Source organism: Atta cephalotes, assembly GCF_000143395.1.
Source record: "Atta cephalotes unplaced genomic scaffold scaffold00002, whole genome shotgun sequence".
In the NCBI taxonomy this organism is placed as follows: domain Eukaryota; kingdom Metazoa; phylum Arthropoda; class Insecta; order Hymenoptera; family Formicidae; genus Atta; species Atta cephalotes.
Window position 1 is genome coordinate 13,510,905 of NW_012130066.1, and position 12,718 is coordinate 13,523,622.

General features: G+C 41.7%; 1 pseudogene; it reads left to right on the plus strand.

Moving 5' to 3' along the window:
* The first annotated feature begins 3,692 nt into the window (after positions 1-3,692).
* LOC105624013 lies at positions 3,693-4,986 on the plus strand (annotated as a pseudogene).
* Positions 4,987-12,718: the final 7,732 nt, after the last annotated feature.

A 12,718-nucleotide genomic window follows, 5' to 3' on the forward strand; every position in this document is an offset into this window, starting at 1 on the left:
CGAAAACGATATGTCGATGCAAGAGTTCGCTCATAACGCGCGTCAATTGTATCATTACGACTTGCGGACGAAAGCATTCTGTCGCGATTCATTTGATAGAAGACGTCAGACAATCATGCCAGAAACACCAGCGAAACTGAAGCACGTAACGTTGTATCTCGTTTGCCGACTCGTAGTATCCGTCAACGCGCCTGTCGTTAATTTCGTATTCGCATCCTCGTCTCGCATGGATTATGCGATGACCAAGTTCACACTCCTTCCACATTAGCCACTTTAAAGTTTTCTGCGAATGTCTGTCCGCATTTCTGTATCCGCCCGAAGGAATGACAAAAAATTTTTGCGAAAAACTTTCACGCACGTGATAGTGCATTTCTCGAACGAACATACATTACCGCGTTCTAGAAAGATCTTTCTAAACGCCATGCACGAGCGTCGGAAAATATCTACATCGTTACAGCTATATTTAACAATTTCTAGTTGAAAATTAAAAATAAAGTTTAATGTATTATTTCCTCATGCCATTTCGTAAACTCATGTTTTTCGGGCTTCATTTGATTAGGAGAATAATATCGCGCATCGGGTATTAGACCGATGTATGTTTGATTCGCCTTTGTAAATGGGGAAAGACGCTTTTACCCAATATATCTTTCAGTCCGAAAGCTTTGGACAAATAAGATAAACGCATTGGAAAATAATTTACGCTATAAATTTAGTGTTCCCGATCATCATCATGATAATTTTCGTCCCGGTTAAAATTGTTGTTGTTCTTTCGTAATTTCCGAGTAAATATTGTAATTTTTTCGACTAAATATTTCAAAATTAATTGCGCGTCGAACGCTTTTGCATTATGTGCTATACAAATTATCTTTTTGAAACATTTTATTGTTCACGTTACGAGAGTAACAAATTGTTTAATCGGATCATTTCGAAATATAAACTCGCGCACTCTGCACTGACATCGCACCGATATCCTCTATCCCCACACATGTTTCACAATTTGTTGTGCGACGCAAAGAGTCGGAATGTAAATTTGTATGTTTTCGATTCCTTCACACATATCGTTCTGTCGCGTTTCGAAATCATAGAACACGAATGCGACGCGATCTCTTTTGTATTTATAATTTGCTCTACCTTCAGATTCATTCTCGCCCCTGCGTGCAGTTTCTTTCTGTACCATCGTACCACTTGTACCTTCCCCCGGATTCTTGGTAACGACTTTACATCGAAGAGACTTTACGCATGAAGCAAAAATGATTCGAAGACCGCTGCGATCGACAAGTTTTAAAATATGCGGTCATTCGTGCCTCGATTTTAACTTTTTTTGCGAATCGCCCGCAATTGTTACAAATTTTTACGATTCGCAAACGCTTGCAGAAAATTGCTCGTCGTAGGATCTTTCCGCGTAATAAACATGAAGTACCGTATGATTACACGTTTCGCACCTAATTAGACTCGCATGACGGAGTAGCGTAACAGAGTAGGTAACATTTTTCATGCAGCGGTGATCTCTATCTTTACGATAGCCTATGTTATACGCGATGCAATATCTTCCGCCAGAGCCAGCAACAGCTTTTACATTTAATATCGGATGTAATGACGCCTACGTTCGTAATACATTATATTTAATCTAATAAAGGGCTCATGCCCTAGAGAGGTAAGTAATGCGCAACCGTCAAATAGCGGATTCTAGTAGGTATACTAGGGGGATTCTAACTCATGGAGCTAGAAGGGGACGCGGGGTGCGACGGGCCCTTGAAAAAGGGCAAAGGGTGGGGAAGGAGAGGAAAAGTTCGGGAAAGCCTCAATATTATCGGTGTTTATAATGATTCCATCATGTTGTGGCATTACGTATTGGGCATTGGAGACCATCATCCCACACGCCGCCGCCGCCGCCGCCGTCGCGGACTTCGTGTCCATCCTAAAATGCATCGCGATACTATAACGTGAGTCGGTTGCTAACCGACAAAGCGCCATCAATAAGAGGTAGAAGATGAAATAGTGCGTTTTTTCTTTCAAGGTCAAAAACGTCGATAACGATATCTAGGAAAAACCGCGAGATCGGTAATACATCGCGACGCGTTAAGAGAGAAGCATCGATAATGATATTTTTTCTAAGAAGAGATCGGCGATCTCACTACTGCGATCTAATAGGGATGGTAGAAAAGAGACAAAAAAGTTGCAAATGGAATATATAATGAGTCATAAGCGCGCGGCATCTCAGTTGGTGCCTTTAAAGATTATTGAATCGATCGCAATAAGTATAATGCGAAAAATATGGCTGACATCGTGCGAATGTTGAGAACATGGATGGTGTAAATGCAGAGTTATTTGCACAAGTTATTTGAAGCAATAGAAATAGTTTGAAAACATAATGGGCGATGTAGAAGTCGAGAATATCAAAAACGTTAAGGACATGGATGTAGAATTCGAGAATATCGGAAACGCGAATGTTAGAGACGAAATGTTCGAAGTGTTGATGAAATGGAAGCAGAATATAGTTTTAGAATATAGCTTTGAAAATATAATGGACTATGAGTCATCTGACGAAGAAATGCTATCCGACGAGTGGATGTGCTAGTGATATGAGCGAGTATGAAATCGATCGCGTAGAAAAATTCATGTCGACTCCAGAAATCCGTACGTTGAACGCTCGTACTAAGCACTGTGTGATCACAATTATTATACAACGGGTGATGCTTTAACCATATGCACAGCATGCATGATTCGTATAGCTAACATTAACGATGTAGAAATGTGTCAGAGAGCATGAGATCAGTTCTTTCGATAAGCTAGACGGCAAGTCGTGCATGAATTGCAGAGAGTCTTTGTACAATATATTCTCGTGCAGCATGTACCCACTGTGCACACATTAAAAAAGAACTATTGTGAACGGTATTGTGAGTGAAATGCTGCTGGAAAATATGTGGGAAGAATGTAATGTAGATGATGTGCTGTATATTCTTGGTAATCCACAAAAAAGAGACATAGATGCGAATATCGTCGGTGTAATTCCTGCGATCGAGAATTAGGAAATATGATGAGAAACATAGAATAGTTATTCAAGAGCCCGTTTCTGACTGGTCTTTACTTGCGCTACAGAAAGTGTACCCACGGTTACGAGACAAATGTTACGAGGACTATGAGTATGAAAAGAGACATTGGTGGAAATGTTAATGTAATAAAGGACGATTATTATTGGGCGAAGAAAATCGCAGATAAGAACCAAGGTTGATGCATGTGTATTAAGATTCCCGCGGGTAATGAAAAGTGTATCGAACTGCTGATTATTGATAATATATGAATGAAGTTTCATGATCGCGATCTTGCGCGATCTTGCGCTAAAACTGTTTTTCGATAGATGCGACGAATAATGCTTTGAGTATGAACAGTATACTTTCTCAAACAAACAAATGAAAAGATGTTAGAACGTTATGACATTCTAGATATGTCACGGTGTTGCAACGTGTGTGAACGAATCGTGCAAGTGCTCCGTGGAAGAGTGTGACGATCTAAAGACTGTGAAAAGACATGGAAAATCATGAGCGAGTGGAACGCGAACTGTTGGAGCAATGCGGCCAGGTCGCTACTCTGGTGGAGTGTTTCGCGTAACTGCAACGATACAACGAGTGCATTGAACGGCTCGAAGAATATTGTCGTGCCAAGTGTCCGCGCCTCGCCACAGACAATCCGCGATGGCAAGGATCACGCGATTCGCGGGTGCAAAATCGCAGTTAGAGCGACGTTTCGTACACATTGGTGGCGAGTACGCGAGTGACGAGTACGCAAGTGGCAACGAACGATTTCTTATCTGGCGAGAGATCGACGCCACGTTCAAGAATCGTATATTGATAAGTACGATAATAAACTCTAATCACATCGAGCCGCAGCGGTTTTTAGAAGACAATTGGAAATGTAGCTCTAGAGCGAGTGCGAGACGCTGAGAAAGATACGGTAATGTAAAAGTAAACACCAATGTTCAACAATGTTCAATGGCGAGTTCGCGATAAAGGATAAACGTGCTAATAATTACAATAAATAATAACAAATTACAAAGAACAGATATTACATTACAAAGAACAGCGAAATATATCGATGCACCGATATGCATGTGTGATACGAGCGACACGTTGTCGAACCTATTCTCTCTCGAAGAATTCGAAGGAAGGAATATGACAGCGGATAGACATTATCGTGAATCCTCACTTGACTGTTAACATGAACAAACTAAATCCCCTGCGTGCAGGATGTTACATCGAAGTGCCACAAATAGGGAAACAGCGACAAAACGAGCGATGATCAGTGTTTGTATGATGGACAATGTTTCACATGCTCAGTGATCGCCGCTTTGTACCCAACTGAAAAGTATACGAGAGTAGCGAGAGTCATCATACCCGCCTTACACTGCAATGTTGAATCTCGCGGATATCGAATTTCCAATGATATTAAAAGACATTTCTAAATTCGAACGGTTGAACACGTCAATCATGTATTTGGCATTAAAAATAGACAGGTTCTTTCTCTGCGGTTCACCGATGACAAGAAGGAGAAGCTCGTCAATTTCCTATACTCACAAGATTCGACAGCCTTGGCCACTTTGGATCAAGAACCTGTCGCGTGTCGTGAAATCACAAATTACTACGAACAAGAACAAGAAGTTCCAAACAAGAAGTTTTTTCTACGACCGGTAAGTATAATAAGAAAAGCCAATAAAAAAAAAGTAAAAAGAAATAGCGGAAAAAAGTTTCTCTATTTACAGGTGTCTCCATTACTTCAGCTCATGCGAAAAATTGCAATTGCACGAAGTGGACTGCCAGAAGATTAACGACTGCGCCATCCGACTGCCGAGAGAGACAAGTGGTTCGAATTCGGCAACTATAACAACCGGGAACGAATGCCGGTCCTCTACGTCGACCTGAAATGAAGTGCATTCTATGCAAGACTGAATTCAACAGAGAAGGTGCGTAGTGATCGTATGCGTATCAATAGTATAAAGAATTTAGCATGGACTACTATGTACGATGCGCGTACGACGACACATTATCATCGTATCACTTCCGTCGCGATGAAGACTGTATAGCGTGATTCGCGCGACAACTCAACGATTTGCGCATTGCGTGAAAAATATCGTATCCGCCAATATGCCTATGGAAACATTGTCTAAAGCAATGGGAGGCGTACCATAGCGCGACGCGTTCTCACATCTGCGAGAAACCGTTCGCGCCGGACGATACGCGAGTCCGTGATCATCTCGCCGGTAAATACTGCGATCCAGCGCATTCAAATTATAACTTAAATTATAAAAATTCGTTTTATATTCCGTATTTCATAATTTATCTGGCTACGATTTTACGCATTTTATAATTAAGGAAAATGCTACCGCGTATGATGGATATGTAGATGTATAATATTGTGAACTGTTAAAACCGACTGAAACAATCACAAGCGATTGGTATCGAACGCAATTGATTTGAGCCGAGCATTGAAAGACAAACGGCCGCAATACAACGAGAGACACGATAAAGTGATTTTGCAGCATGACAATGCTCGACTCCATGTTGCGAAAGTGGTCAAGACATACATGGAAACGTTGAAATGGGAAGTCCTACCCCACCCGCCGTATTCTCCAGACGTTGCTCCCTCTGACTATCACTTGTTTCGATCAATGGCACATGGCCTGGCTGACCAGCACTTCCGGTCTTATGAAGAAGTAAAAAATTGGATCGATTCATGGATAGCCTCAAAAGATGACCAGTTTTTTCTACGCGGGATTCGTATGCTACCCGAAAGATGGGAGAAAGTAGTGGCCAGCGATGAACAATACTTTGTCATAATTAAATCATAAATGTATAACCAGTTTTTTACAATAAAGCCTCGAATTTCGGAAAAAAACGGCGGAAGCAAAGTTGTACACCTAATAGATTCGACACGAGCAATTATCTGGCAGACAACGTGTATGGCATATCTCTCGCGAACAAGAAAGTATCTGATGAAGGATAGTGCGATAATGACCGAATTTGTTGGCATTTTCAGAGCTAAGATGTACGTGATAAGAGTAGACGGCAAGAAGGACACTAAAAAGGCGAAAGGTGTAAAGAACATCGTAGCGCAAATGATAATGTTCAATACACGCGGTGTTTGAAGAGATCGAAATAATTCGCCGTCAATCATGTATAATCGATCTAAATTACACGAGGTGCATACGATATCCAAATCGAAAATCGTTTTGAATCCATACGACAAACGATACGTTGTACTGGACTCGACGGAGACGTTATCGTGGGGGCATTGACGGATATCTTTGTAATATGTTTATATATGATACCTTTGCATATGTTACTATTATGTATAACTTATTGTAATTTATACTTTTTTTTACATTTATACAAGTATTATTAGTATGTAATAGCATTTATTATGTATTACGATTATTGTACTTTCATATAATACATATGGTTTTTAACATTTATATAAGTATTATATACTATTAGTATTTTAATTTACATTTTATGTATCTCATATTTTTATCATTTTATCATGCGTATTACTATTATGTATTACTATTATTTTAATTTACACTTTACGTGTGTTTTTAATATTTATATAATATTACTATTTTGCTATCTATGTATGTATTCTGTTTCATACATAAGTTGTTACAAATAATTATGTATTTTGTATATTCCAAAACGAAGATGATGAATAGGAAGTAATAAAAAAAATATACGTTTGTATACTTATATTGATATATGTATATTTTTATATATAGAAAAAAATACACGAATCAAAATTTTATTAAATGATATTGTTTTTGTTTATTAAATGATATTGTTTGTATTGTGCGATCCATCAAATCCCAGCTACTTGACGTACACTTTATTTTCTTTCTCCATGAGATAGAACGCTCCACGAGATAGAGCGACGAATTTTCCGCGATAATCCTCGAGTAGGTAAGTTACGAAATTGGAACACTGCACTTTAATGATTGTAAACACCTTCAATTTGGTATGTAACCCTTCTCAAAAATCGTCTTGAACTTGCTCACGCGAATGCTATGCTTGCTATCGAATCGTCTACTTTAAATTTTGCCGGACCAGCGATCTTTATCGCGCTGTACACTGTGTCCAAGAGTCTTTCAGCGACCGTAGGAGTTACATCGGCGGGTCGCATGTTGATAGTGCGATGCTTGTGCGCGTTGTAATCTGACACGAGACATGACAGCTCGTCGATCCACTTGTAATTGCCGTTGAATGTAAACATCTTCCATATGTCATTTTTGAGCATACGATTGAACCGTTCGACTAATGACGCTTTGACGCTTTGACGCTGAACGTCAAATATGTGGAATAGTGATTAACGTCGTGTTTTTTTCAAGATTTTCTGCACATCAGCGTTATAAAACTCCTTCCCCATATCCGTTTGTAAATTTTTCGGACATCTTCCACTCGCTCAAATTATCTCAGCGATAGCATCAGCCATCTCGCTTCCATCTTTGCTCTTGAGTGGTACGGCCCACGTGTACTTATTCAACATCGATGACGGTGAATATGTAATGGTGTTGAAGCTTGAGTATAGACGCATCTCGATGATATCAGCCTGCCACAAATCGTTCTCGAACTATGATGTGCCTTCGCGGAAAATTTTTTCTTTCACGCGGAGCGTGCAATTCTTCGACGAGTCGAAGTCTCTCAGAGCTAATTTTTCTCTTTTCGTCGGATCTCTTTTGATGATTCAACGCGTAATATACAGAACAAAAATATTTTTTTTCTCGCTGACACCACTCGACTGGCTCGTTTCGTCTATATACGATTTAATAATAATAAGACCGGCTTTGCGAAGTTCCTCGATGATCTTGTTGTCGTTGTTATCTGCTCGGTGCGAAGCGTCGAGCAATCGTAGACGATCCACCAGCTCGTTGGGCTCGTGCACGTAATCGATCGCATTGTCGTTCATCATTACGAGAGGTAATTCCTTTTCAGATTTCTTCTTCTGTTTCTTGGGTTTCTTGTGATCGACATCAATGGCGCGATTATGTATTTGTACTTGTAACCCCTGTTGCTCAATAATCAGCCCTGCGATTGATTATTTGTGTTTATGCGCGTTCGTCGCCAGCCACATGCTCTTGTTCATATCGTCTTCCGAATCTTCAATTCGCTTGAAAATTAACTCATAAAAATCAGGTGTACCGGCGTATCATATGCCGTCGATTATGTTGTTCACATCATCTACATCGGAACGTTTATTGCCAAACATCAATCCATCCTTGTGTAAACATCGTACACATAATCTATACCACTCTTCTGATTATCTCGCGTTTTCCTCAGGACAGTCTCGACGTACTTTTGACCCAGTGGACTCAAGCCGGTTTGCAACGCCTCTCGTCCTTTCTTTTGCAACCGATTTTGAACCTTCGTTGTTAGCGAGTCGCACGTCGTTTCGAAAACGTCCTCCAACGATTCTATCGTCGGTACGATCATCATACGCAGAGGTTATCGGCTGTACACGATCGTGCAATCGATCATCGGATTTATGCGAGGTCGCGGAACGCTCGCTTTCTCTCCCTCCTTCTCCTCCTCCTCTTTTCTCTCACGCTTGGAGGCAGACGCTGCATCATCGCGCGACTGTCTCTTTATCATGCGCACGAGGCTGTCAACAATCTGCAGAGGTTTGACAATAGACTTAAAATATCTGTTCAATGTCATGTCCTCCTCGATTCTACCGGTCTTCAGAGCGCGATGTTTCTTGCGGATCGATTCGCTCGTCTTCTCGACCTCCCTCGCGATTTTTTCACGCTCGCGCACATCAACTATGTTCGTCTCTGATGTACAATGATTACAGTATCGCGAACTTGTTAAATTCCTTTCTGTATCTCCCGTCTTTAAACGCACTATCCTTATCTATCACTAAAAAGCCATATTTTTTTGCCAACAGTCGCGACACAACAAATAAAATTCATCATATGACATGTTGGTATTCACATTATCGTCGTAAATGTTTCAAGTTAGTATAATCCTGTTTAAACAGGATTAGCAAGTTCGCGTTGTCGCGTATCAGATGTTTAGGTATCTTCGCGTATGTCTGACAGAGATAGAAGCAGTCGTTCGCGTGGCGGTCCATTGAAAAGTATTCTCTCATCGTATCTTGCTTATCGCATGCCACATTATCAAAGATAAAAGTAGAATTTGAACACACCTCGCTCGAACATCGCTGTTATTGGAAAACATAAAGTAGCCGATTTTGTCGGTAGACGTAAATAAATTTTCGAGATATCGATACTTTGGCTGTTGCAGTGATTTCGAGTAAACGTACACATTCTCGAAAACCTGTATGCCGTTTGGAGTCTTGAGCAAGCTTATGAGAAGGTTGATTTTACTACAATTCGACGGGCCGCAAATGATTGCGCATATAGTACTCAGCAGCATTTCGCCGTACTTGTGCTTTTCCGCACTGCCTCCCATCATTCGCGATTTCGCATCACAGTTTGTGATGTATATTGTTAGCGATTGCAGCACGAATTCATGCTCACACTAAGGCTGTATGCCCTCGAATGACTATTTAAAGGCGCGCAGTAGCAAAATATATCTCGTGCTGTGTCATCCTTCCGATATTCGAGATTTGAGCGCCGAGCAGCTATAATATATTAGGTGTAGTAAAAAGAAATCCTTTTTTCCATTCAATTTCATGCAAAAATAATGGATTTCTTTTTACTACACCTAATATATCGAAGGTCGTATTCTTACGCATGTACGATGACTACATCGAATACGATAGGTTCGAACCTATCGTCGCTGTGAGGAGCACTACAATCAGCCGTGGCAGCGGATGCACATCAATGATCCCGTACCGAAGATAAAAGACTGTGGCGAATATCAGCGTCACGCGGCGCTCTGCTGAATCGAGCGATAAACGCGCTTTCTTTCGAATTATTCCGGGCTACCAGTTTTGTGGCCACTCGGTTTACGAAGCGACTAGCCAGAGGTGACGAGGATATAAATCCACTGAACTTCTCGGCGTGCCGAGAACATGACATTGCGTTCTCGGAGCAATGATCTTACTAATAGATACGCGACGGATAAAGTATTCGTCGATAAAGCGCTAGGACGCGTCGTCGCGAAAGATTCGGTTCTGAGCGAAAGAGTCGCCGTAGCTGCCGTCTAGGCAGCGATGAAAGCCAAGATCAAGATCGGCATGGGCATGAAATCCAGGAGAAGACGACGAGGTAAAAAGCGATAAAAAAACGAATACTTCCAACAGCGAAACGAGGTGCGTTACCGTTTTTACTAATGTTGAGCACGCTCGGGTGATCGGCGCTTGATCGGCGGAACGGCCAGCGTAACGAAAGCGAACGACAGCAAAGCCGCGTGACGTCAGCTCGAAGAGCTGCAATGGAACAGGGTCGCGGACTGTATCTCGCTCCGTACAAATACGGGCGCGGACTGTATTCGGCTCGTACAAACATGGGGGTGTAGCTGCAAAGAAAAAAAAATGCCAAAAAGACGATAAAAATACCGTCTGGCGCAACTATCAATGAGCAATTGAACAAGCTCGCGAGACGTATGCGCGTACCATACTTTAGAAGCGTTTTCATGCATAACACGTTATCGACGAGCAGTGCGCACCGAAATGGAAGCGGTATCGTGAATTTGGACGATGCAACAGGGCCTGGTATTCACTGGGTAGCGTACGCGAAAAGGAACAACCGCGTCGTGTACTTTGACAGTTTCGGTAAGCTTTGACTGCCCAAGGAACTGGTACGATATTTCGGGAACGGTGCTACGACGATAGAGTACGCCTATCAGACGTACGAGCTTCTGGACAGATGTGTCTGCGATTTCTACAAACGGTAGACGCGCGTGAATTTAAACAGCTCGATGAAGTGCTGTGAAATCTTAATATTAGTCGAACGCTTTTTCATGTCGTTGACGCTGAGCGGAAAGAACATCCTCGCGGCAAACTACTTTCCCGCCATAGATTTGAGTAACGGAAATTACGAGCTCGGTCTGGTAATTTTTGAGACTTATCACACGATATCGAACGTGAACAAATCGAATAAACTTTTCGCCAAAGACGACGCGGAAATTACAATTCCCGAGGGTACGAAGTGCTAGACATAAATAAATTTTTGAAACGCGCGATTTTATGGAAATGTCCACACCGCGACGCACTTGAAACAATTGATGTGATAATAACAACAACAATGATACGATAATGGGGATGGAAAATATCCGATTACGCTCTGCGCAAACTACAACACGATGAGATGTGAGATTAAATGTGCATACAGAATAAACTTTGACAAGCCCAACAGCATTGGATCGCTGCTGGGATTCTCGTCGAAGCGTATATGGTACTGCGGTCGCGAAGATGGCACGAATCGGACGTGTCGATCAACATAATGAATGTAAACATTATCCGCGTAGAGTGTAACGTGACCGCGGGCGGTACAATAACGGCAAAAACACGCACACGATACACGGATTTTCGCCAAGCATGCCTCCAGGATATAAGATATCGAAAAGATCGGCGCAGATCATTTACCGATTATCGCATGGAGCATTACGGATCTAATGGTACGCATCACCAGAACGGACGATTGCTCGATTTTCGAAGAGAAGAGATCACCGTTAGATTGCACGTATGACGGCAATAGTGATAACGTGAACGTGAGATGCTCGTGCTGAATAGAGCGTACGCAGAGAGATAATACATTCTTTACAAGGCCAGTGACGCCACAACTCGATAATACCCGCTCATCCAGTTGCATCAGACAGAAGAAGAAGAAGCTCAGCGCGTCAAATGTTACATTTTTAAAATCTTTAGGATTTACGGTGCGCAACATTTGAGATGACTGATATCTTAAATATTAAAGACGAGTCGATTTTCAATGATCGCATCGTCAAGATTCTCACACACATACAGCTCGTTCGCCAACACAACGTTCGGGTGCGAAATAAGCAAAATAAGAATACTCATACAACAACAGGATTTGTACATTGCCATACGAAAGCTTTCTGTATGTCAAGAGAAAACCAAGAAAGTGGTCCAGACTCCTGTTCACGTGGCATTGAGAAATAATTGCGTCGCGTTCAAACTCAGTGGTGTAGAGATTGATCGAGATTGATCGAATAGAAACATGAGCATAACTAGCACGCTCAAAAACTATGTAACAGTGTTATCCGACAGAAGCGTGATTCTGCGAAATGCCGGCTGGGATGCGCAGACTACTGCGGCTGGATACTTTAATTTCTATGTACCGCTCTACGGACTGCTAGGATTATGCAAAGATTACAAACGCATGGTGATCAACGCTTGTCTCGAGTTGATTTTAATAGGAGCGCGCAACGATAACAATTGACAGGAGATCCGGCAACAGAGCCAACGCTCGAATTATTCAAAGTACAGGCGAATGCCGCACGTGTTATTGAGCGAGATAAATAAGTTGTCGATGCTACGCGCTTTGGAGAGTGGACGATATCTGAGCATGGCTTTTCGCTCGTGAGATCTGTACGAATTTCCGCTTGCACAAACATTCATGGGCCATCAAGACGGCTACTCAGCTCGAGAAACTGCGCTACGTCATTTTCGCTATGCAAACAGGTCGAAAAAACATTATGTCCGAGGATATAAGTCGATTCGACGATGCAAATTAATCAATGCGAAACTCTATCTGAGTTCGGAATGTTATCCATACGGTGACTTGAATCTAGATTTTGATAAAAAT